Source organism: Pteropus medius, unplaced genomic scaffold (genome assembly GCF_902729225.1).
Source record: "Pteropus medius unplaced genomic scaffold, Ma_sr-lr_union100, whole genome shotgun sequence".
In the NCBI taxonomy this organism is placed as follows: Eukaryota; Metazoa; Chordata; class Mammalia; order Chiroptera; family Pteropodidae; genus Pteropus; species Pteropus medius.
Genome location: NW_024347791.1, coordinates 30,676,010 through 30,700,044, shown reverse-complemented (window position 1 = coordinate 30,700,044; position 24,035 = coordinate 30,676,010). Strand labels below are relative to the sequence as shown.

At 31.5% G+C, this 24,035-nt stretch overlaps 1 protein-coding gene across 1 annotated transcript in view; it reads right to left on the bottom strand.

Annotated features, from left to right (window-relative positions):
* The window catches only part of GBE1 (1,4-alpha-glucan branching enzyme 1), a 239,461-nt gene that overhangs the window by 76,963 nt on the left and 138,463 nt on the right, over nt 1-24,035 (bottom strand). The window lies entirely within an intron of this gene.

Here is a 24,035-nt window from a genome sequence, read left to right as displayed (position 1 = left end):
TTAGTCACATCAGTTATGGTTAAGTCCTCTATCTTATGATAATTGTATTTTTAAGACTTTAATACCTCATTTAGTTTAATGACAAGGCAGTAATAGTGTACACAAATCTTTAATACAGTTGAAATTTATGTATTCTTTAAAACCTTCCATATATTAAAGAGCAATCTGACATAGGTGGCGATTAAGTAATCATGATCAACTCAGGAATTGTAAATCTAAACTCTGAGGAAAGATGAGTGCTGGTGGAAATTAACTGCTTTAAATAAGTTATTTTGAGTTTTAAAAACTAACTTAAAATTAAAAAAATAAATGAAAAAAACAGAAATACAAGTAATCCAGCAAATATGAAAGGGAATAAGGAAGTTCTAGATTGTTGGATCCAAGCTAGGATGAAAATAGAATTTATGTTTCTATTTATTGCATATCCATTTAGAATTTAAAGAAAAAATTCTGTTTTACAAAAATAAATGAATAAAACCAAAGAGATATTGTACAAGTGAACAAGATCAAAATTACTCCATTTTGTATAGGAATTTCTAATAATTTTTTTAAATAGATAAACTTTATTTTTTTAGAGCAGTTTTTGGTTCACAGCAAAATTGAAAGAAGCATATCTATACTTTTAACATGGTGACTATATGACTATTTCAGAGAGAAGACATGAAATTTGCATATCAATAATCCTTTGCAAACAATTTTTTGGAAAAAAAAGTTTTCTAATCTGGCCATTTGATGGATAATGTACATTTACTTCTGGAAAGTAAACTGAAAAATATATTTAGCCTAAAATACCATAGAGTTGGAACAGAATTTGTTTAACCCATTTCTGTTTAGAAATAAAAAAAGTGTAGCTTGCTGCCAGCATTAATTTTATATAAACACGTTCTTTGAGGCTGAAACAAATCTGACTGGTTTTCAATGTGAAAATAAAATATAAAAACTGTTCTTGGAGTATTTCTAAACAGAACTTTTCTGTAATCCTAATGTAACAGAAATGTATATGATGATCGGTATTTAATAATAATTTATTCATGTGGTAAATTTCAAAGCACAGAACCACACAAAGTGGATTTGACATTTTCAGCAATCGCGAATTACTATATTTTGTAAATGGCATACCACTACTAAAAACAGAATTCAGTAAAGAGAATGATGTCATTTGTTTCCAAAGACTATCGATATACTAGAATGACACAAAAATAATAATAAAAATGAGATTTCGTGGCAAACTCTGGGGGTAAGGTGAGGACTGTAATTGGCGAGTTATCTCAGGGTAAATGCTGCACGTATTCTCAGGGCCAAGAAGAAATGGGTTAAATACTCAATATCTCGGATAGATATATGAAGATATAACTATGTAAATAAGACTACTATTTTATTTAGTTTGCAGAGTACTTTAAATTTTTCAATTTGAATTTATGTAGATGAAACTTTTTTTTTTTTTTTTTTAGTTCTGTCTAGTCCCTGACACTCCACATTTCTATTCCAACTCTGTTTATTCATTAACATCACCAGCTTGAACTTGTGGACATTTGTTGTCAATTTCTAACATAAAATATCATGGACTGAATGTTTTACAAGTAGACACAGGTTCAAATGTAAAAAAATGTGTCTTAATGTCTACATTGCCCAGTATTACACAGTTCATTAAAGGAAGAGTTACTAAATGTTCTATTGATTCTTGTTGCAATATTTAATCTATTCTAATGAACTAAAAGAGTAATAAAACTGCATTTAACATATGAAAAGAAAAAACACATATTCAGCTGTAACTACATGTGTAGACAGATTCTTGGCATGGATAAATAGGAATTTCTTGTGATAATAAAAAAATAAAAATAATGACTGGAATATTTAATTAAAAAGTTGAATGGGTTAAAAATAATTATATTCTTTAGACTTCTAAAATGCTCTTAGACTAAAGCAATGTCTAAATAACATAAACAATTATTTAAAATTTCACAAGATTAAACTGACAAGAATAAAGTAAATTTGTAGTGCTTTCAAAATAATTCATTATATTTTATAAATCATTAATGAAAAATAAAATAGGTGTACTGTCCCATGGAGAGAGAAAACTGATAACACAAAATTTTACAGAGGAGCAAACCATCTACAACAAAAACAGTATAGATATGAAATCTAGAAAATTTTATTTTTTAACAAAATCTCAAGAAATACATACAGAAGAAAAAGAAGACCTAAAATTTCAGTTAGCAGCAGCAAATGGAAAGCAAAAGTTAAAAATATTGTCTGATTAATATTTTATTAATTTAGAATTTAATTAAAAAAATGTATATATAACTTATATACATTTTTGAAAGCTAGATAATTAAGAAAAGTTAACTTAAAAAAATAGTCATATAAGGGTAACAATGTAACATTTTATAAATAATTAGCCTCTGTTTAGGGAAAAAATAAACTACCAATACAGAAAACACAGGGAAAGACAGACTCATAAATATGTCCCAGTATTTCCATGGTCCAAATTTTGTATTTCTAATCTTAGCATGATAATCTAGACAGACTAATATACTCTTTGTAAACTCAATGTCCTGATGAAACTAATTTTAAAATGCAGATTCCTTCTATACAGGCTGTAAAATCAGGGTTTTAGACAACCAGGAAGGCTGAGGTGTGAATCTATAAAGTAACTGGAGCATACACATGAATACTTGCAAGAACACAATCCAGAAAGCAAAGTTGAAAAAATAGTAGATCATGGAGCACTTATAGTGTCATTGGAATGAAGATGTAGCTTTCTCTCCCTTTTTCTTATACAATGTAAACAACCAAGTTAATGTAGACAATATATTTATATTATATAAATATATTATAATATATAAATATTATATATTTATATAATAAACATATTTAATATATTATAAACATATTTATCTCAGATCACGTATTACAATAGGAAAGCTGTGCCAGGGTTACTCCAGGTTACCAAAGGTTCAGTGATTTGCTAGAAGGATTCACAGGACTGAGTATATAGCTGTGCTCCTGGCTATGATGTATTACAGCAAAATGATGAAAAGCAAAATCAGCAAATGGAAACATAAGGCAGTTAGTCAGGTATGAGTGACAGGAGCCAAGGCCCAGTTCTGCAACCACAGAAACTTCCCTTAAGGGCCTTCCTTAAGTACCTTCCAGAAATACCTCCCTTTTAGGGTTATAAATTACCCCAAATCCTAGAGCACAAAGGCCATAAAAGCTGCTTGCCTAAACCAGCTACAAACACATGCGCAGAAAGTACTGCTCCTAACTTCAGCCTCATTATACCATCATTATAATATCATGACTATGCCTGGAAGTTCATGAATCTAATTATAACAGACTGAATTCTGGGTAAGCACATGCATACTAGGCAAAATGTTATGTAGCAGCCAAGTGTCAGTCAAGGTAACCTCATATAAGGATCATCTAGGACCTCCCATCATGGCCCAAATATAAACAGACCTTCCCATTTCTACATTGTTACAGCCTTCCTGGTTAGAAACTCACCCTTTCCTTTGGTGTGTACTATCTTATCTTTTCACCTCCTAAATTCCACAGAGCTGCAGCCTTCAATAATTCTCTTTTTCTCAATCTCGCCAACCTGTAATTCTTTGCTGCTTCAGCAGGGAAGAACCGAGGAACAACAACACACAACACCACCATCAACCATACTCCACTATCCTCTACCTCCTCCTCCCTCATGCCACTGGGGCGACACTGGATTTCACCTCACTCCAGTGGTGACAGAAAGATACATGGGGCAAAGTTAAGACGGGTCCAGGCATAAGATTTCAAGAGTCCTCTCCTGATGAAGTCACAGTTAATTCTTCCAGCAACGAATTATCACAACAATTGTAAAATGTTGTCAACCAGGGAAACTCATTAGAGACTCAGTTCTCCCAGAAGGTATCAAAATCTAGACTCCCAGAAGTAAGGTGGGCCTTCAGCACAAGACACTTTGTTTCTATTAAGAATTTAGGCAACAGTCACTGTTTTCAGTTCTGGGAATAGTGAGAACACTCCTGAAATCCAATTCCTAGCTTCTAACCAAGGGACAATCTTGCAAACAGGTGTTTCTGGAGTCTTAATGGTCTTAGTAGGGTTATATTAACTTTTCTACACAAAAGCAGAACATAGCATTTCTTATATAATTACAAAATGCTATATGTTACTGCAGAAATAACTTCTTCACATTATCTCAGAGGTACTCATACCTCAAAACCAAGTGGAAGAATCTTAACTATACATTAAACATCAAAATACATAAGGATCTCTGGCTCAAGTACTCTGTTTTGCACTCTACCTTACAGCAGCCACATGGACAATACAATTATTAAGCTTGGACATGAATAACTATTTCACTGGATCTATGACTTGCCTTTTAAATAGAACACTAGAACAAGCTTAAGGGATATGAACTAAAGAAAATACAGATATCTGAAAGATGTTTATTACTACTTCTACTTTCATAATTTTCAAATTCAGTATCCATAAATTCCATGTTTCCTTCTTTGGGAAGGGTTGAGAAGAATTATGATGTATTCTAAATTATGACTGAATTTGAAATATTACTCAACCTGCTCTGTAGTAATGAATGAATTGAATTATCTCAACTGAATGGTCTACCTTGAGTCAAAGTATGAAAATGTCTGGCAAAGGGTACAATAAAAAAGGTGATTTACTTTTTCTACTTCAAAATGTCATGAAGTGGCAGAGTTAATATATCCAGTTGATTATGGCAGAGTTAATATATCCAGTTGATTAGGGTCCCATAAAAACATAAAGCAGAATTTAAGAGTATAGTTTTACTTTTGTGTGTTCCAGCAGGACTTTGACTTTAAGATTACTCCACTGACACAAGGCTTTTAAAGCCTATCCTTAGAAACTACAGGGCAGCCTAGTTTCTAAACAATTGGAGGGGTTAGATGTTGACTTTTAGAAGGTGATGCCAAAAAACTATATACTTTAGTGGCCAGCATGAATATGTGTGAGAAGTTCTCTATTTTAGTTATTAGTGTTATATCTTAAACTAATTAACACATAAGTTAGAAACAAAACTATGTCTATACTGCCTACAGTCAATTGATTAGCTTACTCATATTTTTTAAGCAAAAGCAAAATCCCTAAAATCCAGAAAAAGATAATGAAATGCATGTGACTTTCCTGTAAATTATAAACCACTAAAAATGTTTAAATCGCAGGTGTCTGATATAGAAACTGAATACATCAATGAATAATATGTATATATATTTAAGGATTTCTAACAATCAAAATAATCAGAATTCTAATTGGTTTAGATGTCTAAAATATTCAACCTATAATCAAGTAATGAAGATTTACTAAGGAAATTTTATCTCACACAGATAATTTCAATAGTAAGGTTTTTAGGCTATTTCTAAAAAAAAGAAAAAAAATGTCTCATATTCTGCCATGAACTTTAAATAAAACAAAACAGTCAAATTTTCTTAGCAAGCAAGTATAATCAGATACAACAACATTTATTAGATGAAGTTAGATTTTGCATTCCAGCCTATTAACTAATGTTGTATTATTTGTGGTCCTTAATAACTCCTGGGATTTTCAAAATTAGCAACTTCATCCACTGGATGTTACTAAATCTACTAATATTACATAGGAATAAACAGGGGATGTTATTAAACAGCTAAATATAAAAATATGAAAAATTACATATTCCTTTTAGCTATTTGACAGTCTTTGAAGGTGAATGGCTATTAAATAGTACATTATAAAACCGTGAAGCAAAAGTCACATATTTTGATCTGAGTATTTCAACTGAGGCAGTAGACTGACCTTGAACAAAGAAGGTACACTGAGATATTTTCTTTCATGTAAGAGTATGGCATGTCAAATAAGAGGATAGAGTCTTAAGTTACAATTAAAGTAACATTTTTTAAGATACTCTAAAATGTCATTATTGAAAAGCAAGCAATACCTAACTACTTACTCTATTTTTAAAAATCAAAATAGGTCAACTATCAATTTAATTATAATTAAATTAACCAATAAAGAAAAATGCTATATTTCACTTATATACTTTGTTAATAGAAATTATATTTTTATCAGTCAAAAGATAGTAAGTGAAAAACTTAAAATGACCAAGAAGAATTATTCATCTCTAATACTAGATAGCAGTATAATTGAAAATAAAATGTACCTGGGATTTTAGACACTAAGAATTATATTGTGGTTACTATGTATGTTAATTTCAAATAAAATTAGCAAGTAGCAATAACTCTAGTGAGACAAATTGTTAATTCAACTACTAAATAGCTGTAATAATACAAATTTCAAAATGCAGGTAGTTATTATAAAATTATTTTTAAGTTTTCTTTTCAATATTACCTGATTTTCTAGATTTCCACCTACAACTTTATTTTATATATATTAATATATTGTTTAATCATATTATATCCACTGAGCCCTTATCATAATAAATCATCTTCCTTCCCTTAAGGCCTAAATTGTACTTAGCTTATTAAATATTATATTAAAATTACCTCTATTTGTATTATCTATAAGTCTACTCAGGCATCCATTAGGAAATAAGGAGAGAAGGATAGCATATTATATCTTGATATGCTAAATGCTTCCAATCATACCTTAATTTTAAAAAAAAAAAAACAGCATCTCCTCAAATAACATTTCCTTCATCGTCATTTCTTCATTACATTGATGAGGGAAAAAATTTTGAATCTTGGCTGGGGCCACTGTCTGTGTGGATTGTCAGATAATAATCTAATCAATTTGATAATGATTACCTGAACGATTAAAAATTAATAAATTTTTCTTTCTATCATTTATTTTTAAATTGGGTCATATTTCTTGCTTTCTCATAAAGATTGTTATCAAAGGTCATTTTTCAAAGCATTGATGCTTATAAAATATGCATCTTTTTCAAAGTAGAGGACCCAAAAAGCTGAGCAGCCCAATGACCAGAAAGCAGAAAACCTAGTTAAGTCACTTCCTATAATGAACATAGGTGAAGTGTTACGTGAAATTTTTACATATCTCATCTGAATAAGGCATTGTTCTTCTCCAGAATAAATCACTATAGGTTAGCTAATTGCATACACTTACATATAGACACAGATATGAAGATACACATGCATTCATGTTTTTCAAACAAGATGAAAAATCTCACATATAGAGAGTGGAGCTAATTACTTTTCCAGATGAAAAAAAAAAAAAAAATGACAGTGTCTTGGACATATAATTGGAAAATATTAAATCATAATTGGTAATCAGCTTTTAAAAGTTTATTTTAATGGTAAAAGTTTAGAAACATTATTTTTCGTGTTTTTTCTTCTGATTTACTTCTAGTTGATTTACTAGTATATTTAAATAAACTATTATAATTCTTCTATTACAGAAAAATACATTCTTGAACTTGATTTCTCATCATTTTATTAAAATTTATAATTAGGTATACAATGGTTTTTTACTTATATTTAATCAGTTTTATTTCAAAAGATGACTTGAAGCAACTTACAGATAAATACAACTACTGAGCAACAAAATTGAATGAGGGAAATACAGGTGAATAAAGATCTTATAGCTATATAAGCATAAAGCACCTGAAAATTAATTTTCTTTTCCAGTCCAAAATAATTATGATTTTATATACTATACTGACTACAGAAGGATTTCCCTTGACTATCACCTCTGAATAATAAATATTTTAGCTTAAAAGTCAAGGTAAATACTATTATACTCTATATAAAGATATAGATATTCAGAACACTAAGTAAGTTTTTTAAAAATGCTACAGTGTACTTTGAGACCAAAAATGGATAAGCGCTTCAGAGAGGAGGTGAACTGGAGAAAACCAATTGCATCGGGATACAGGTAGAGCAGGGTTAATAAAGAGAGGCACCTAGCTCCTCAAAAAATTGTGTGTGTGTGTGTATGTGTGTGTGTGTACGTATGCACACACATGTGCATGTGTATACAACGTGTTCTGCGTGGGTACTGAGGCAATTATTATGAGGGCTGCTATTAATCATATTTAAACTTCAGCAATTTTAAAATTAGCACTAAATTTGCAAAAATAATATACAACTCTCTAATGTATATTTGTATACATTCCCATAAACAAAGGGAGCTAGCTTTTAGTGGGCAGACTGGAGCAGAATAGAAGGGAGAAATGTGATGTTACACAGAAAAGAAAAAAGAATTCAAATTCAGTGAGTGTTTACCAGCCACCAGACTTTACTTGTTACATAGTCTCAGTTAATAAGCATGTGATATCTAGTATGTTTTATGGTTTGGAAAACTGAGATTTAGAAGAGTTAAATAAAATGCTCAGGATCACTCGGGTAATTGGTACAGGTGGGATTCACCCTTTCGAGTTTGAAACCTCAGCTTTTAATTTTATACCGCCACATTCAGCATGACCTTGTGTAAATTAATTCTTGTTTTTTACAATTTCCTTGGAATATCAATATTTTAAAACCACATTAAGCCTACATATCCATAGCTCTAATATGTGCTCATATTTGTTGTATGAACTTGGGGAAGGTATTGAACTTCTCTAAGCCTCAGTTTTCTTGACTGTAAAATGGGAAGTGATTTTGGCTCCCTCCTAAAAGGGAATTAAATAGGATAAAGTGTATAACATGATTAGTAGTGTTTAATACACAGTAATGGGTCAATTAAAAGGGGTTGAAATGTATTTGTTTAGACATAAATTCAACAGAAATTGGAATAGACCAATGTGTTCTAACAGATATATTTTCTCATATTAAAAATAAATCTTCATAAAGATAAGTATGTTTTAGCTAATATCAAAACAAAATAAGCCTTTTAAAAAACTGCACTTGTTTTTTTCTGCAGTAATGTGGTATTTACTGGTGCATTCGATGTATTATTTCTTGAGTACCTGCTTTGTGTCAAGCATAATGCTAGAGATGCTAGGGATATAGTCATGAATAAGAAATATACAATAGCTATTTTTATTGAGTTCAGTGTCTAATGGGAAAGACATGCATCTTAAAATAATAACACAAGGACATTTAATTACCAGAGTGATTAATAATACAAAGAAAAATACAGTAGTATGACACTGTATTGAGAGATCTGTTAATCTAGTCTAGAAAGGTAAAGCTAGGCTTCTCAGAAAGTGATATTGAAGGTTGAGGTCTACAGGATAAATTGGACACTGTGTCACCCATTAAAATTTATGGGAAATCACTAAATTTAGTTCTGAAAAGCTATTAATCCACATCTGACATGGATTTCAAGAAAACTGTATTTCAGGCAATTTTTCAAAAATCAGTATAACCACATAGTCTCTCTGAATCTTAGTGTGATCATTTTTGAAAAGAGTATACTAGATTATTATTCTCCCTCTAATTTCATGTAATTTCACAAACTTTTTATTAAAGGGAAAGATTAATTCAAGATAAAAATTCTTCTGAGTTTCAAGACATAGACTAAATAATTTTGTTAGGTAGCTAGTCATGAGCAGTAGGAGCGAAGGCCCATCTCTGTAACCACAGGAACCTCCCTTGAAGACCTTCCTTAAGGTCCTCCTTGAAACACCCATTATATGGTTATAAATTGCCCCTACATCCTAAGGCACAAAGGCCATAAAAGCTGCTGGCTTAAACCAGCCCATAACCTCAGCTTCATTATACATCATTATAATATCATACATATACCTGGAAGTTCTTGAATCTAATTTTAACAGAATAAATTTTGGGCAAGCACATGCACAATAGGCGAAGTATTATATAACAACCAAATATCAATTAAATGATCTCACATACCAATCATCTAGCACCACCCTTGTAAACTCCCATTATGGCCCAAATATAAAAAGACCTTCCCACTTCTGTGCTGTTACAACCCCCTCTTTGCTGAAACCCACCCCTATCTTGAAGTGTTCTCTATCTTTTGTCTTTTCATTTCCTGAATTCTGTGGAGCTGCAGCCTTCCTTGGCATTGCCCATCTCCTTCTAAAAATGTACTTTCAATAAATCTTACTTTTCCTAAATCTCACTGACCTAAAATTCTTGAGTTGGCAGGGAAAAACTGAGGACTCCCTCCCAATATTACCGGGGCAATGCCAGATTTTAGTCGCCTCAAATGGTAACAATTTGAATCATTTCTCTATGTGTAAACACAATCTAGACCTAAAGATGTATCACATCAAATACTGTGTTTTAGGCAATAACAGAATTCTAGATAATTTGAAAAACTAAACATCCCACACTCAAAAAAAACCAAGCCCAAACCATCAGCCTGCTCCTGTAAAAAAATCAAATATAAGAACTACTTGTCATTCCTCCCCTATCCAAACTCTACCCATTATTCAAATCCCAGCATACACATCACAAAATCTTCCTGGCAATTTCTTATATTAGTGCTCTATGAAAGACAAAGGGATATAAGCTGGTTCATGCAAATAAGTCTGGTCTTCTCAACTTAACCAGAAATGTCTATGTAGTGGGAATCATATCCTATGCCTTTTTAAAAATTAATTTTAAACAAATCAACCTGAACTGAATTAATAAGGTACATAGAAAGCTAAGGAACTCGATAATAAAATAACATTTCTTTTTTAAATCTAACATTAACTCTGAAACAGTTAAAAAACAAATTAAACTAATATATATTACTTAAGAAATCCCATTTTCAGAGTCATTGAAATAGGAAATGGAAATTAAAAACAACAAAACTCTACTTTACTGGAATAAATGCAACTTAAACAATAATTATGATATTTTAGACACCTACAGAGTGTCTGTAATTAGTATGAAGTAGGCTTTTAGAAAAGATTTTTTCTAACTTTGGGTGGGGTGGTGAACACAAAATGCAATATATATACAACATACTGTTGAAGTGTACACCTGAAACTTACTTGATTTTATTAATCAATGTCATCTCAATAATTTTTAATAAAAGTTTTTTTTCATGAAGAAAACTAAATAAAAAAATATTTAATTGCAACACTCAAATAAAAGATTATCTTCTTCCTTTTATCCCACAGTTTACAATCCCTGTTTTTGGGACCTTTTATAATGTGTAATATCACTATGAAGGGTAAAATCATTATAAATACATGAAATTACTTATTATACAAGATAAAATACACATGGGCAAACATATACCTTGATTAAAAAAAATTATATGTCCAGGCTCTAGTTAGAGTAAGTTCAGATTGGCCTGTATGTATAGCTTAAGATGGAATAAAAATGCTTATGATTAAATATTGAAAATTTCCCCAGATGTTATATAAATCTCTGGTGATGACAACAAAAGGAAGAAACCACAAAAACATCAATATCCTTAAGGAATCATCAGCTTCTTTTTGTTTGCTCCAGTTATAAATTTTGCATTTGCACATTGCTGCCTAGATTTTCAAAGAGCTCTGCAATGATTAATTTAACAATCTACCCATACTACTGTAATATAGCCAGGAACTTTTACATATATAATTTATAATATCCATATCAAGGACAGATTAGTATGCAAAATAGAACTTCCAACATCCAGGAGTGTTATTAATGCAGAAATGGGTAAGTGTCACCAAAATAGGAATACTTAAAAACAGACTTCTCAAGCTTGGGTGCTTTACCTGCAAAAATACACAGAAGCAGTGGTGCCTCTTCATGAGAGTCAATTTGGTCTGATGATTTGGAAGTGAACAAAGTGATTTTTTTTTTTTAATTCTAATAATTGCAAATATATATTGAAAACTTACTAAATTCCAGACCTTGTATTAAGAGCTATGTATGAATTATTCCATGGAATATTCACTGCAACAGATTTCAGCAAACTTTTTTAAGCCAGATGTAAACATTAGGCTTTGTGGGCCACAGACAATCTCAGTCTATGTTGAAATAACTCAACTCTGCTGTTATTGGGTAAAAGAGGTCACAGGCAATATGTAAAGGAATGGGTATGGCTGCCTTTCAATAAAACTTTATTTACCGAAGCAGTCAACTTAGTTGAATAGATTTGGCCATAGATTGCTGTACTCCTGCAATTAAAATTCACATTTTACCAGTGTTAGCATGTACCATTCCATGGCCACACAGCTGACCAGTGATGAAGTCAAAATTTGAAATAAGGTCTCTCATTGCAGAATCAAAGCAGCTGACTACTATGCACATCTGCCTTTTGACAGCAATTAAGAGTCATTCAAGAGTAAAATAAACACAAATGTATTCTAGAGTAAAAGGCAAGTTGCCATGTTTATAAAAAATAAAACAAAAGACTAAAAAACTCTGCATTTGCAATAGATATAGGCCTGGGAAATAAAAGCTTATGATCCTCAAAATATTGAGATATCTGGTGAAAAGTTTGAGGAGAATTTAGACTTTGCTTACAAAATGAGCTTTTTAAAAAAATAAACCAAATTATTTTAAGGTTTCATGGCATGTTTTAGAATTTTTTCATATATAATGACACAGGATAAATTGCTAAAGCAACCCACTTGGAATTTCATATATATATATATATATGAAAGTATATGAAGTGTATATATATATGTATATATATGTACATATATGTGTGTGTGTATGTGTGTATGTATGTATGCATGCATGTATGTATGAAATGTGTGTGTGTGTGTGTATAGACAAAGCACAAGCACTTTGAAAATGTAGTGTACAGCCAGGTTTTAAACAGTGGCCTACACTCAGTCCATAAGCCTGCCCAGTCAAAATGATCCTGCCTTATCAAATAAAGTCCCATTTCACTTGGAATAAAATCCAGTCTATAGTCCTGGTTACAAAGTGTGATATGCTCTGCCACTAGTTTACTATTATGACTTTTTCCTCTCCATGAAGCAGCAGCTACAGTGGCCTTTCTGATTTTTAAGCACAGTCAATTTCATCTCAGCCATAAGAATTTCACACCTCTGCCTAAAATCCTCTACCCCAGCTGAAATGTCAAGCAAATTTCACTCAAATATGACATCTGGGAAGCCTCCTCTGGACACTCTGTTACTCCACCAACCACCTCATCCTCATATATATTTTGCTTACCACTTATGTGATAATGTGATCTTTTATCTGTCTTATTATTTTTTTTCTCCTTTATTTTCTACATAGAAATTACACATATAACATAACATAGTGTTACTTATGTAATTATTATGTAGCAGTTTTTAATTCATTTGTTATTAATCTTTTCCAAAATAATAAATCTATGCTTCTGAGTTATAGGTTTTGTGTTTGTTTTGTTGCTGCTATATCCCAGGAACCAAGCCAAGTATCAGGCACTTAGAAGCCACATTGTAGAATGAAGGAATAAATAGGACATATGAGCAGATAAGTCCAGACTTAGAAATCACATCTTTCAGTCTATTCTGCACACTACACCATGGCACTCCTGGTTATTTACTTTAGAGAATCATGCACAAAAAAAGAGGGGAGAAAGTTCTAGGCCTCATGGAAATTAAAAAGGGACTTAAAATCCTCAGACCTTTGTTATTTTATTCAAAAGAGAGAAAATTTTTTTAAAAGTCTTCCTGGATAGCTGTTGCTGTCTAAAATGAGAGAAAAAAGGTATTGTTTGCCTCTGCATGAAAGACTGATTTTTTTTTTTAATTTGGTAATGCATACTGCTGTTTTATTCATTTGTCTTAATTGCCATTGTATTATTTAATCTTTATATTTTATCTTTAATTACTTTTGCATATCTTATGTATATATTTTTAATTGCCAAAGTGTTATTCCAGTTCAAAAATTACCTTATTTATTTTGAACTGCCTTTAGTCAAGAAAATGTCATCTATTATGCAATTTATAACCATGTATTTTCTCATAATCCTTTCTAAGTAAATTTTGCAAAATGTCAGCTTTGTTTTAATTCATTAAACTTTTCTTAGATTTTGTAAATCATTTCTTACTGTTAGTTTGGTATTTGCTACCATTATTAGCTTATTGTAGAACAATATAAAGAGTATAGCTAAATGGGGATCATATATATGAAGAAACTATATCTTAAGTAAGGAATGTTATAATTCTGTTCATCCAAGATTAGCTTTGTGTTGGCCCCTTAAGTCCCGTAGAACTAAATTTTTGCTTTTACCAAAATTAATTATTGTTGCTAAAGAGCACTAAATTGGATACTTACTGAACATCATCATGTCACTACTCGTATAACCACCAATGATTTTCTGGATCAGATTACATGACAAAAAAAATATTTCCACTAAGAGAGACTCTGTAACCTATACCCTATGGTCTCCTTCTCTAAAATCACTGGTCATGGACTATGCCATTTAATAATACCTTTGTACAATATGAAAAAAAGGTAAGGGAGAACACTACCAAGCTAAATCTTCTTTCACTGAAAATTGTTCTTGAGATAAATTTATTTAAGAAATATAAATTCTGAATGCTACTCTTTGATTTAATCAGGCATTTAGTGAACAGGGCAAATGAGCAGACTCATGGGCATGGACAAGGTACTAGTGGTTACCAGAGAGGAGAGGGGAGTGGGGAGAAGGAAAAAAATGAATGACAAAAAATAAATAAATAAATAAAAATAAAGTGCTTGTTAATAAAAAATAAATAAAATAAATCAAGAAGAAAAAAATAAATCGGGCATTTAGGATAGCTACTTATTTGAGTTAATCTTTCCCCCTTTTAGGCAAGCCCTCTTCAGCTACATTTTCAATATCTTTTTCAACCTGCACTGAAGGTCACTGAATAGGTTTGTGATATTTGCATTTTCATTGACATGAACCATCATTATGAACAGTTCCAACTACATTACTCAAGGACCTCCAAAAAGCAACATAAGAAAACAGAGTCACAATACAACTGTTAACTCTTGAAGATGATTTCCATTCTCCTTTGGCTGCTGGAAGTTTGTATGCTGGGGAGGTAAAGAAAGAACAGAAAACTACCCTTTACTGACAATCTATTATTAGTCAAATGCTTTATCCATATAAATCATATTTACTTTTCTCATTACACTTACAGTAGGGGTTATCATCCTCTAATTAAAGATGAAGAAACTGAAACAAAAGATGTTGAATGATTTTCCAAAGTCACCTGGGTACACACTGGTATAGATCTATCTGATTCTCCCTGCCTCCAAAATATTGTTCAAGGCCAAAAGCTTTAAAGTCATATTTTATTCTCAGCCACAGCATATACACCAATGATTACAGCCCAAAAATGCTCCCCTGACTCCCAAATTATTTTCTCAAATGTATCACAGGAAGCTCATGGAACTTGTAGTAATGTAGCCACCTAAATGCGCCTTTTCTAGAGCCCTCTTGTTCACAAATGTTTTCTTCTAATTTATTAATTGCCATTATAATGTATTTCATTGTTGATATCATTGATTGCTAATGGTCAAAACTACCTTGGAACGAATTAGGATATCAGAATATTTTAATGCAGATGTTAAAGATTGTAAACATATAAATTGCTTTAAATAGAGCCTCACAGAGCTCAAATTTGGCACTCCAACTTGTCACTAACGAAAAATGTGATTCAAATCCATTCACAGCCAGTTACATGAGGAATAAATGAGAAAAAAGAAAAGAAAAAGGGTGTAAAAAAATCAATAAACATGTAAATGTGAACAGAGAATGAACAGGCACATAAATAAGTAGAAAGGACAGAAAATAAATGGCTATATATAAAATTAGTATTGCTCTGAAGTATAAATTCTAATCATAATTTTCCGATTTTTGCTAACCATTATGATGTCCTATGTTACATGTCTGGCCCACTGGTTCAAAATTTGTCTGCTTTCTGCTAGAGCAACAGCAGTCTTAAGGCTCCAAGAGCAAGTTCGTACATGATGTTTCCCGATCTTTCTATCACTAAGATACAATATAGCAAGTTAATCAAAAAATAATTTCAAAGATCCTTTGTTTTATAAATACTTGTTAGTCTTTGGCAATAGTTTATTTTATGAAGAGTGTCTCTTTAAAGATAAAAGAGAGGACTGTGTAGTTGAAGACAAACACATTTTTGTGAATAAATGTCTTGTTTATATACAGAAGGCCTATATTTGTTTCTCATAATTCATAAACACTTCTTTAGAAAAGACCTCTTTGAAGGTTTATGATCTATTAAAACAAGACAGAAAAAGTGATTTTGATAAATTGGGGTGGTCTATATATCTCTACTGTGGCTTTTAAGAGACAAAAATTTGAAAGTGGCCAAGCAACCTCCGAAGCGCTATCATCAAAACGGCTAGCTGAAGAAAAATACAATAGCTCTCTGAAGCTGAAAGGCTTGTCGATAACACCTGTGATTGCAGGATGCGCTTCATGAAAAGAAACCCACCACTTTCCTCTTCAGTGGTGACCACTGTGTTCCACAGTGGGTCAGAGGTGACCAGGGTTTTTTCAAGTTCTGTTTTATAATTCTGAAGAACTGCATTGTGAACACTGACAAGTTCCCAATTTAGCCTGCTAAAAACATAAAAGTGGTTGGCTTTCCCTCTTTCAATATATACTTTCATTCACTAAGTATAGCAGATTTAATCTAGTGACCTTATTTGGAAATCCAATTTAAATTTAAATAATTGATTTTAAGATTTTGACTAGACAGACATTGAAGCTTTAAAAAAAAAGTAATTTTTACAATACCTTTGAGAGAGATTAAATAAGGTTAAAAAAATTGTCACTAAGGAGTGATTTTTTTTTTCCTGTTATCTTGTATACAAATTATTTAGGAGTCTAAAAGACAGAAACAGAACAAAATCTTAACAGCTAGAAGTATTTTGACACAATTGCACTTTTGAAGTATAAAATAAATAGCAAATAACAGGATATAATGCATTCCTATACTGGGCAATGGCTAAGAAATGTCTGACTGAAATATAAAGCGATACAGTCAGAACCCATCTAGTGTATTACATTCAGTTCAGAATTCCACATTTAAGAGTGATGTAGGTAAATTCAAGTTTGCTAATATATAAGAATTCAAAACTATGTAATGCAATAGGGAAAACTGGGAAAAAAAACAGAAATATACATTCTGGAAAGAAAAATGCTCCATGGTATAATATCCAAAGGCATACTATGTAGAAGAGTGATTGGATATGTTTTGTGAGCTTCCATGGGTTACATATTGGTAGACGGATTTTTAACTCAATTAAAAAAGAATTTTCTAATGGAGAGACTTGTCCAAATATGAATGGATTACCTCATGAGATGAGTTTTACACTACTGAAGACATCTAAGGCAAGTAGAATGAGGGATGCTGAAGACTAAAGATTAAACTATGATATTGAGCCTTCTTCAGAATCTTGAGTCTATGAATTTTCTAGTATGAGAATTCTTTATAATGAGACAACTTTCAGATAGATGAGAACATCTCAGAGTAAGATAAATGCCAGCATGTAATGAACAACATTAGGTAGTGGCAAAAATAAATGTAACTAAGACATGCTTTATAACTGCTTTTTTGATGAGGAATTAAGAAATAGCCAAATACAATCAAGGTGAGTAGTTCAGTTATCAAAACCAAGATGTACTGAAGAAACAGGAAAAGAACAATGATCCGCATAGCGTCTAGTAAATCAAGCACTATTACTAATGATAATAATATGTACTAGTCATTATAAATCCAGCAGTAATGGAAAGAATAAAACACTAGCTGATAAACCCAAACTTTCCAGTTATTGCACAGGTAGTAGCACTTGTTAGGCAAGAATGGTCCATAAGACATTTACCTTCCCAAGATTCACATTTCTTCTAAGATCGTGTGACTATTACAGTATTACTTCTATGCTCTTTTCGAAATACTTAAAATTACTTATTTTTATTTAAAAACTCTTTGGAACAGAACAAAGTTAACTTGCTCCGTGAACACAAGAATAGCAATAAATTTTAAGACAAATACTCCATCTAATATTATTAGATCAGCATTTTTATACCTTTCTCTTATGAGTTTAGCATGACTGTGACCCTCTATAACTCAATCTAATCTAGAGAAAAAATTCTGAAGTCTACAGTTGAAGATCAGCTCTGAACTGCAATGATTTTAATTAACATTGATGTTCTAAAACTGCATATATCTTCATTTGACTAAATTTAAACACAAGTTACTTTTAAAATTTTTATTTGAAAAGTTATTACCTATGTCAATATGTTTTTTAAAATAAAGAAACTGTCAAATGCCCATGGGAAGTAAGAGTTAAATAATTATTAACATTTTCATGTATTTTTTGCCAGCCACCTGTTTCTTAGGAAAATAAATTTAAAAATTCAATTTTTGATTTTGAGATAATTATAGATTACCTTGTAGTTATAAGAAATAATACAGAGAGATTCTGTATACATTTTACCTGGATTCTCCAAATGGTAACATTTAGAAATCTAGGTACAATATCACAGCCAAGGTACTGGCATTGATACAGTCAAGATACAAAATTACATCACCAGAAGTAACCCTCCTGTGCCCTTTTACAACACTGACTTTCCTCCTGCCTTCCCACCACTATTCAAATCCTGATAACTAATTTGTTATTTTGTTGTCACTAAAAGAATGATACATAAATGTAATGATGTTTGTCCCCTTTGGGGATAGGCTATTTTTATTTAGTATAACCCTTTGGAAATTAATCCTAGTTGTTATGTGTATCAATATCATTCCTTTTCATTGCTAAGTAGTGTTCCATGGTATAGGTATACCACAATTTGTTTAACCATTCATCATTCATTGAAGCATACCTGTGTTGTCTCCAGATGTTGACTATTATTAATAAAGCTTCTATTAACATTCATGTAGATGTTTTTGTATGAAAAAAAAAAGTTTTAATTTCTTTGGGATAAATACCTATGAGTGTGATTGCTCGGTTGTATGGTAGTAGCATAATTTTGTAACCACCACAATGTTTCACAGAGTGATTATAACCTTTTACATTTCCTCCAGGAATGATCCAATCTTCCCACTTCCTCACCAATGTTTGGTAAAATCAATATATTTTATTTTAGCCATTCTGTTAGCTATGTGGCAATACCTCATTATAGTTTTAGTTTGCATTTCCCTAATGACTAATAATGTTGAATATATTTTTATGTTTATTAGCCACCTATATAGACTACGTGTGATCTCTGATCATTTTCTAATTGATAACTTGATGTGTGTGTGTGTGTGTGTGTGTGTGTGTGTGTGTGTGTGTGTGTGTGTAATGTGGAGTTTGGAGACACTTTATATATTCTAGGTGAGACCTGTGCTGAATATGTGGTTTGCAAACATTTTCTCCCAGTCTGTGACTTTTCATCATTTCAACAGTCTTTATAATTTTGATAAAGTTCAGCATATCATTTTTTCCTTGTATTGGTTATGCTTGTTGTGTTGAGTTTAAGAACTCTGACTAAACCTACATTCTGAAGATTTTTCTCTTTCTGTTCCTAAAAGTTTTCCAGTATAACATTTTACAAGTTAGTTCATGACATATCTTGAGTTAACTTTTATATAAGGTATAAAATTTAAATTGAGGTTAATTTTTGCCCATGGATGTCCAACTGCTCTAACTCCATTTGTTGAAAAGTCAATCCTTCCCCCATTGAAATGCTTTTGTACTTTTGTCAAAAATTAGTTGGGCATATTTGTGTAGGCCTATTTCTGGGTTCTCTATTTTGTTTTATCAATCTGTGTCAATCTTTCCACTGATACCACATAGTCTTGATTACTGTCACTATATAATAAGTCTTAAAATTGGGGAGATTGAGTCTTATCACTTTCTCTTTTAAAATACTGTTTTATTTATTCTAAAACAACAGTTTTGCCTTTCCATATAATTTTAGAATAATCTCTATGTCTATATCAATTAAACATATTGCAGAGATTTTTATAGGAATTGTTCTAAACTGCTTTTTTGTTGTTGTTGTTAAATGACATTTTTACTATGTCAAGTCTTATAGTCTTTGAAATCAGGGTGCATCTCTGTTTTTTTAGATCTTTATTTCTTTCATTGGTGTTTTATAGTTTTCAGCATATGGTCCTGTATATATTCATTAGATTTATACTTAAATATTTCTTTCATGAGAGAAAAGAGATGGAAGAAGAGATAGAGGGAAGGAGAAAAGGAGGGAAGGTAGGGGGAAGGGAAGGAGGGGAGCAATTATAAATGGCATTTTTTTATTTTAACAACTTATGATTACTGCTAGTATATAGAAATATAATTGATTGATTTTTGTATATTTTTCTTACATCTTGCAAGCCTGCTAAACTTCTTAATTTTGGGAGGATTTAACTGTTTGTTTGGAATCCTTGTGATTTTCTACGTAGACAATCATATCATCCACAAATGGTGGACAATTTTATTTCTATTCCAATCTTATGTCTCTTAGTTTTCTTTCATCTGAGAATATCTCAATGTGCCCTTAATTCTTGAAAGATATTTTCACTGGTTTCTAGTAAATAACCTTGAAATAAATATCTTTATGAAAAAAATATTTTTTAATATACAGTAGGCTTATAACCTTAGAATAAAATGCCTTAAATAGAATAACTCAATGATTATGCTATAGCATTTTTAATGTAAGTACTGATAACTTGTTTTCCAAAAGGACTGCAGCAAATTATGCACCATGAAAAATAGTGGATTTAAGTGACTCCCTACTACTAGAGAAAGGATGAATTAATTTACTTCGGAAGACCCTTCCAACTCTACAGTCCACGAATCTAAGTGGTACCACTGAAGATGCTCATTTATTATGTCAATTTTTTGATATGACTCTAAAAGAATAACCCTCATTATATTAATCAGGGTTCTCCCGAAAAACAGAACCAGTAGGATATATAGAGATGTATATTAGAGGAGAGTTATTGTAGGAATTGGTTCATGCAGTTATAGAGGCAGAGAATTCCCACATTCTTCCTTCTGTAAGCTGGAGAGCCAGGAAAGCTGGTGGTATAATTCGGTCCAAGGGGAGCCAATGATGTAATTCTCAGTCCGAGGCATAAGGCCTGAGAACCTGTGGTATGAGTCCGAGTCTGAAGGCCCCAAAACCAGGAGCTCTGACGTCCAAGAGCAGAAAATGATGGACTTCCTGGCTCAAGAAGACTAAGACAGAGAATTCACCCCTCCTTCACCTTTTTGTTGCATTTGAGTCCTCAATGGACTGGATGATGCTCACCCACCTTGCTAAGTAAGGGTGGATCTCATTACTTATTCTACTGAAACACATGCTAATCTCTCCCAGAAGTTTCTTTTGCCTTTGACATTGTCAGTCAACACGTTTACTCCCTTTCCAGTTCACCTTGGCAATTTTGCTTCTCTTCTTTTCCACAACTCAGAAATGTCATTGATGGTGTATATCCTACACTGAATATTTCCTTTGTATAAAGAGCTTAAGAATGAGTTTAGGCCAAGCCACATTTTACAACTATAGAGTAAGTCTTTGAGATAGCAAAATTACTTACTTACATATTTAGTTGAAAAGTTACAACTAGAGCCAGAGATATTGGTATTTAATATTAATTTTAACCTTTTAATAAATCTACTCATCAAGCACTTTCTGGGACTAAAAAATTGCTACACATTCAGAAAGAAGTATCTTACCTAATGTACCCTTGGAAATCTCTGAAGTATATATGTAATACTTTTCAAAAGATTACCCTTTAAATTATGAAAATATGTAGAAAATTATTATATTTATCATTTTGTCATATATTGCAAGGAAAATTATTTTTATTCATTTATTTTTAAAAGTGATCTCTTAAGTGGTAAAAGCTTTAATAATGTTAATATTTATGCATGGGTCTCTAAAAACAAGCATAAATAACCATATCATGCAGATGTTGAACATCATGGCTGAACTATACCTGTAATATTCATTCTATGGAAAATATATCTTTCACATTACCCACCTCTATATAAACTATATAAACTTAACTCAAATTTATCTTGAAAATATATCTAAAAAATCTATAAAGTTTCTACTTAAATTTAGAAAAAACACAGTAGTTTTATGGTCTTCTGCTATATGTGCCCATGTAAAAATCAGTATTAAGAGAAACTATGTCTGACATATAATAAATGTACAACAAAAGGCTTTATACTAATTAAATAAAATTGATAATTAGAATGCTTATTTCTGTAATTAAGTGCATATTTCTGTATTTTTATGTTTATATAAAATTGTTTGTAATCAAAGTAATCATGACAGTTAATTATATGCTATGATAGCTATGACAGATAACGGGACAGGAGATTGGAACTTATAAATTATTTAACACTTAACACACATTTCATGGGGGGTGAATAAGTACTTCATAAAATTATGACTTTATGCAGGATGAAGAAAAATTATAAAGCAAATAATTATATACATAATTGTTTGAAAATTATCTTCTAGGTTAGAGGCATTCACATTTAAAAATTCTTTAGGGACTTAATTAAAATAAAGAGAGTCATTGCTTCTCAAAAATATGATCAAGAGATTTAATTTTGGCTTTGCATGTTTATTTTGACATTTTAAATGCATTTTAATGTAAAAAAATCAAAATATAATTTTATATTTTAAATTAAATCTTTCTTTTTACTTTCTTTTAGTAGGTCTCTTAGAGTCCTTTTCATGATAGGTAAAACAGCATAGTATTACAATGTCATCATCGTTAAGATAAATACAAATTTATAAACTAAAATATGTCCACACTTAGGAATAACTGGACTTCATAAATCAGTTATTATACTAGAAAATAGATCATGATTTCCTATTTTAAAATACTGCTTTTATAAATAACTCAGGGCACAAATAAAATTAAAACTGAATGATATAAAATATATTAAAAAGGTCTCATATTTCTATCTCATATGATCAAGAAAGTATCAAGCTATGGGATACTCTGTATGGGAGAGACAACTTCCAGTGTGAGACACTCTAAAAGAGATATTAGATCCCCACTGTCACCATAGCAATGAGCATTCATCTGTTTAGAAAACAATTGTTATAGGCTATGTTTTACCACTGAATAATTTAACTTTGTGAGTTACACACCAAATTTTCATTTGAGAAAGCTTACTCTAGAAACACTATAAATAATATATTTGGTAATGAACTGAGTAGACAGTTAGCCTCTCCTTATCATCAGGGATATGTTCCAAGACCTCCAGTGGATGCCTGAAACTACTGACAGTGATCAATCATATATGCTTTATGTTTTTTTCCTCTATATACATACCTCTTCACTTAAAGTAGTACTTTGTGGCTTCTCTTTGGCATATCCAAATTGCCAGCATCACTACACTTGTACTTTGAGACCATTATTAAGTAAAATAAGGGTTACTTGAACATAAACACTGAGATACCATGATAGTCATCTGATAACCAAAACAGCTACTAAGTGACTAATGGGTGGAAAGCAAAGGGACGATTCATGTCTCAGTTGGAATAGAGTGGATAGTGTGAGATTTCATCACGCTACTTAGAACGACCCACAATTTAAATTTATGTACTGTTTATTTTTGGAATTTCCCATTTAATATTTTTGGACCACAGTTGATCATGGGTAATTGAAACCATAGAAAGTAAAACTACAGATGGGGGTGGGGTGGGGGTGGGTACTGTATATTCAGTTTCCATGATGTATACTTTTTAGCTGTACAAAAGAAGTGTGGATGTAGAACAAACCATAGAAGTTATAAGAAGTAATTAACTAGTTCTTATTACATGCCAGAAACTGTTCTAAGAACTTTATATATTTTTTTTACGTTTTAAATCTCACAATAGCTCCATAAGGTAGGCACCTTTTTAAGTCACCGTTTTAGAAATGGATGTGGGTACTAGAATATTTAAATTACATATGTGGGTTACATTGTATTTCTTTTGAACAGTGTGGTTCTATACACTCCTCGGCAAGACTGTTGGGTCTTTATTTTGCGCAATTATGTACACCTCACCTACAATTTCCCATTTTCTCAGTGACCCTGCCATCCACTAGCCTGGCAGCACAGCAGTATCCTGTACCAAAAGGCCAGCAGGGATAGCAAGCACCAAGTGTCTCTTTTACCACCCGATGACCTGAACGTGTTTTCTGTGTTTATCTACTTCGTTTTAGCACTAAGCTCCCTGAATTATTT